At 34.6% G+C, this 6,048-nt stretch overlaps 1 pseudogene; it reads right to left on the bottom strand.

The window, feature by feature from the left end:
• Positions 1–399: 399 nt before the first annotated feature.
• LOC108769462 (uncharacterized) lies at positions 400–5,256 on the bottom strand (annotated as a pseudogene).
• Positions 5,257–6,048: the final 792 nt, after the last annotated feature.

Below are 6,048 nucleotides of genomic sequence, written 5' to 3'. Positions count from 1 at the left end.
TTCTCCGAGGATTAACAGAGGGAGGGCGACCCCTGGTCCAGAGTGGGCCTACCCGTAGGACCATCCTCCGAGGAATTGCAGGGGGAGGGAGACCCCTGGCCCAGATTGGGCTTACCCGTGCCTACCCGTTACTATGCCTCCGGGTTTTTATATGAGGAGGAAGGCAAGCCCCTGTTGGCGGGATGGTGAGGTTCGGGATCAAGTCCGTTCCCTTCATCCCCCTCCTTACCGAACGCGACGCGAGAACCCTACCCACGGCGACGTCCCATCCCTTTCCGTACACGGGCTATCGACCGAGCTCTCATCGACTCCCGCGGGAACATTTCACCCTCCACCCAAGCCCCTAATTTAATCGCCCTCCCAATGGAACGCGACATTTCCCTCGGCTCGCCCCACGACCTAACCCAATGGGACCCACACCCACCTCTGGCTGAGGCAAGCCAGAGTGCCTGCTGTGACCGGTGTCACCACAGTTAACCTACCCGATGGAGTGCCCTTGGCCACCCGAGACGGAAACCCCCGTCCGGCACCAACCATGGCGCCACTCTTAGCACCGGGGAAGGGGCCGTGAAGGGGGCGACATCGCCCGGGAGGAGCCCACTCACCACGACAAGGTGGCACTCCGCGGAGTGGGGAGTCTGTACAACCAAATGTATATACATTTGAATGTACAGATCCGAAATCTGCCATAGTATATGCGTATGGCACATTCCGGGTCTGTACAACCAAATGTATATATATTTGAATGTACAGACCCGAAAACTGCCATAATATATGCGTGTGGCACATTCCGAGTCTGTACAACCAAATGTATATATATTTGAATGTACAGACCCGAAAACTGCCATAATATATGCGTGTGGCACATTCCGAGTCTGTACAACCAAATGTATATACATTTGGGTGAATGTATATACATTTAAATGTACAGACCCGGAATCTGCCATTGTATTCACTTGGCAGATTCCAGGACGTCCCGGAACCTGCCATGACATAAAATATTTCCAGGACAGTCCTGGAAAATGCCAAATGTCCTGGAATCTGCCAAGTGAATACAATGGCAGATTCCGGGGCTGTACATTTAAATGTATATACATTTGGGTGAATGTATATACATTTAAATGTACAGCCCCGGAATCTGCCATTGTGTCATATGGCAGATTCCAGGACGTCCTGGAATCTGCCAATACAATTTGAAAAAAGTCCCGGAAGCTGCCCTTGGACATACATATATATGTATACATATAAGTCTGATTTTATACAAAAATTTTATTACATCCTCAATTAACGGAATAATTATAAGATAATATTTTTAAACACGAAAATTGTGTCTTACCATCTTTCCATATCAATGTTAATTGTATGACTTTTTTAAAAGAAAGAATCCATTTAGGAAAAATAACAGATATCCCGTCCTTCATAGTAGAGAATGAATGAATATGAAACAATATTATCTCTAACTTGCAACTTCAATTAATAAAACAAAATAAATACAAAATCATAATTAAAATTTAAGCTGTTTTAGATTTCTTGTTTTGACTCTGTGAAAGATAAATATTTATGTAAGCATGCTTTTCTTTATATGTGTATTTTATTCAATAAATCTTTCTAAATAATCATCTTTTAAATCTTTTAAATAATCATTTCTTCAATAAATCTGGAACATTTCTATGAAATTACGACAATTCAGCATTGATAAAATTAAATTGAAGATTTTATTGCAATTATTAACTACTTATGATGATAAAAAAATTGACCGAAACATTTAGAATTTTAATATTCTAATATTTTAACATCAAATTTTCAAATAAATTGACTTTCACAAACATAGTCTTTTGCATAGTAACTCTATCCTTATTTATATTCTTTATATCAGGCTATATTTAAAAATATATAATTAAAAAAAAGAAAACTGCTATTTTACACTACTTTTACTACCTTTTTTACCGTATTTTTTTATTTTATATATTTTAATACCATTTATTAAATAATAATATATAAAATAAATAAAAAACTTACCAACTTTCGTTAAAGAATTTATGACTTTACAGAATTCAATTCGTTCTGCTTGCACATTCGATGTAACAACGAGGTCATATTCATCAAAATTAGAAATGACAGCGTTTGAGGAAAGTTACAATTCATACGACATTATTAAAGTGAGGAAGTTTAGGAGGACGAGCCAGTACCCTATCTAAATGAATGATCTGCAATTTAACAATTTAATAGAGTGTTATTGTAATGCATTTAACGCAGCAATAAAATTCATGCACATACATATATATGTATACTGACTTACACAAACAAAACTAAAATACTTACAAAATTAGGTTTTACATGATACTCAACACGATCGATAGCTTCATTCCATGCGACTACTTGAACTCGCTTGCCATTATCATTACTTAAGAAAAATTTGAAAAATCTATATTGTTGTTTATCTCCAAGAACACGTGGAGATTCCATCCCATTGACAAAACCTACCTCCTCTCTATATAAAAGTATATGTATGAAAGTAAAGTTACAAGTATAAATTCGAATTTAATAACATAACAACCTTGGATGGATTAATAACATCAATCGCTGCATTCAGCACACTTAACAGTTGATCAACACTCGCTAGAATTAATGTATTCTTCTAGATGTCAAACTTTGATCCAAAAGAATGTACCGATAACAACGAGTGCTCACACAAGTATTGAGTCGGTTGAATACATCCAACGGTACTTACACAGTTCTATCGTACATTTGAATAACATCGAACCCATCATTACGCATATACGCATTCGATCGTCATTAATTACCGTATAGACTACATTGAATGATAGCTGGTACAACGTGATAATGCAATCTTCCAAATTCTACATGATCGTTCGATCAAACTCCGCGTCAGATCAAAATGCATCTTCAAGAATATCGTATAAAGTGGGGCATAATATGCACCTACCCATAGACGAAACATCAAGACGAACGTCTTTGCCATCTAAGTCATCAAAAGAAATACACAAACCGAGATTAATATACATTTTATTTATTTCATACGGTGTACGGCGTATTATCACACTTAAAGATTATATCTCTGTTGTCTTTACCGTCCTTAAATCTGTGTAATGTTCCCAGTACTCGATAGATATTCGAACGACAGCTTCGCACCATTTGACACAATCTATATTTGTAATGAAATGAGGTAAACTCAACATACTCGTATATACACGCAACTCAATATTCTGCTCGAATTCCATATTCTCTATCAAAGTTGAGAAAACTTCACATATTGTCCACTGCAAAAGTGAAAATTATAATTTCATGACACTCAATCACCTTGTAATTACTGTGATAATCTTATGAATAGCATTACTTCAAATAAATTTATGATATTATCCCATTATTCCATAGTAGCTAAAAGACTGGCCATGCAGAAATATAAAGGAATAATGTATCCTGTATCCTTTTAATGAGTTAAATACTGTAAAACGTGATAAATCAATTTAGCATAACCAGAATCTATTAGTCCTATTTTCTAAAATATTTGTCATGTGAATATATAATGAAATATAATATATATACATGAGAATAAACTCTATATTTATCATAATATATATACACATATATACACACATATATATCATATAAGAATGTTAAATAATCTGATAAATACACACATTCCAAGCCTATTAATAAGTTATCAGGAAAATAGTCATCAAGAATAATTAATGCAGTGGGCAAGATATTTTCGATATAATTAAATAAAACTGGTTTCTGAAAAAGAAAAAATAAATATAGTCAAAATGATATATACATGTAACAGGATACTTAATGTTAAAACACGTAATAAAATTTCCTAAGCATTTCCTCTGTTCAAGATAGTTTTATTCGAAATTCCAAATAAGATTACAAAACCTTTTAATGCTACTTTGAAATAAATTAGACTTAATATTGACAACCCAAAATAAACTATATTCTTGAAAATTCGCATAAAGCAAGAATCCTATGAGACTATAACGTTCTACAATAAAATAACATAAGAAAAAATCATCACAATATAGAGAGAACAATTGTACATTTTATTTTTTATTGTTATCCTCATTTTTTTATAAAATTGATGTATGTCATACTTATTATTAACTAATTGTCAATATTTTGCATTTTTTTGGGTCGAGAAGAACCGATTAAGGGGGGATTCTAGTCTAGAAACTTGATTTGTTCACGAATTTTTTCTGAAAAATTCGTAAAGTTTATTCAAATTAGAGTTTCTCCTACATATTAGTACATATTTCAGATATCTTTCAGAATTTTTTTATTGTAATATTCCAAGAATTAAGCATGAAATAAGCAGAACAGCCGCAATCATGCAATACCTGATTTTTTCATGAAACTGTTATATAGAGCTTATTTCTTGGAATATTACAATAAAAAAATTCTGAAAGATATTTGAAATATGTAAAAGAAGCCCTAATTTGAATAGACTTTACGAATTTTTCAGAAAAATTTCATGAAAATAGTCTAAGAAATTAAGTTTCGAGACCAGAATCCCCTCTTAAAGAAATAATATTTTCAAAAAACGACACGATTTTAAAATTTAAATTAAAAAGTAAAATTTCAAAAATTGTCCCATATCCAGATAGATTTTCAGGAAATCTCAAAATTCTAGGATTTATTCAGATAATAAACTGTGCTGTACAAGACCTAAACAAAATTGAACTTATTTGTACCTCTTGTAAAAACCATCTGTAACAAGCTACAGCTGATGAATAAGTTTTCCACGTATTTGTTAATAATTTAGGTCTTAATTAGCAAAAAATTGTACAAATTCACTTTCTCTGACAAAAATTGGGAGATGCTTCAACAGGCGTACAGGTACCGGAAATTAGTAGGTAACTCTTTGGAAATATTATAGAAACGCACTCAACTGTATTCCAAATATTCTTTTTGTTACGTTCTCCAATGTGCAATAACAGATTCTACCAAATGTTCTAACCATCCCAGTGACATTGCTCATCTGGAAGTGCTTCTCTCTGGAACTGCTAGAAATATATTGTAGCGTAAACCTGACATTACGCAGGTTTCTCTCTATGAGAGAGAGAGACAAATACCTATACTCTCTAAAGTTTATCTCCTCACACGGACGCTCCGTCCCAATTGTTCTTCGCGTTACAAAACTCCTCTGAATCAAATCCACGCATGGTGTCCATGAGGAATTATCCTCGAAGAAATCCTGATTTTTAGAGCCTCCAACTCTTTCAGCAGACTGCCCATTTTAATTGAATCAACATTATAATCGAATGATACGTCCTTGTACGTCCAAGTTAAATAAATTTTAAATGCAAATATATATATTATACAGCAATATTAATAATAGTTATTATTTTCGTCGTCGTCGCCGTCGTCGTCGTCGCCGCCGCCGCCGCCGCCGCCGCCGCCGCCCATACAGCACAGAATTCTTTCAGAAATATTTCAGAAATATATCACGTGTGCAATTGAAATATCTCAAAAACATTTCAAAATATTTCTGCAAAATCTCTGAGATGTCTCTGCAATATCAAAACGTCCGCGGTTCTTGTACTTAAAATCTTTCTGAAAGTGCTCTGAAAGAACACCGAAATATGTCTGAAACATTTCTAAGTGTTTGATAATAAGTAACTGAAATAAATCTGACACCTTTTTGAAATATGTTCGAAATTTTACTGGAAAAGGCTCGGCATCCGCCGGCACGAGTTCCGACCGCCGCCACGTGAGGGCCACGCGGTTGAACGATAACTCGTAAACAAGATCACCCCGCACGAGTATAAATAAGGTGCCACAGAACCACCCAGAATCTTCTCTCGCGAATTAGAGTGAGTTCCATATAAGGACCTCTACTCAAGAGTGACAGATCGTATCCAACGAAGTGAGCCCCAGCCTTCGTATAATTACTTATTTTATGTATTATTAGAATGATACTGAAAATCAATAATAATAATCCAATCACTGTAATACCTTTCAATATTAAATTTTCGTAATATTCCACATATTTCAAAATTATTTTAATATTCTTCCAGTATCCTTCCA

This window comes from Trachymyrmex cornetzi, unplaced genomic scaffold (genome assembly GCF_001594075.2).
Source record: "Trachymyrmex cornetzi isolate Tcor2-1 unplaced genomic scaffold, Tcor1.1 scaffold905, whole genome shotgun sequence".
NCBI classification, from domain to species: domain Eukaryota; kingdom Metazoa; phylum Arthropoda; class Insecta; order Hymenoptera; family Formicidae; genus Trachymyrmex; species Trachymyrmex cornetzi.
Note: the sequence above shows the minus strand (reverse complement) of the source record. Positions and strands in the feature narration are given on the sequence as shown.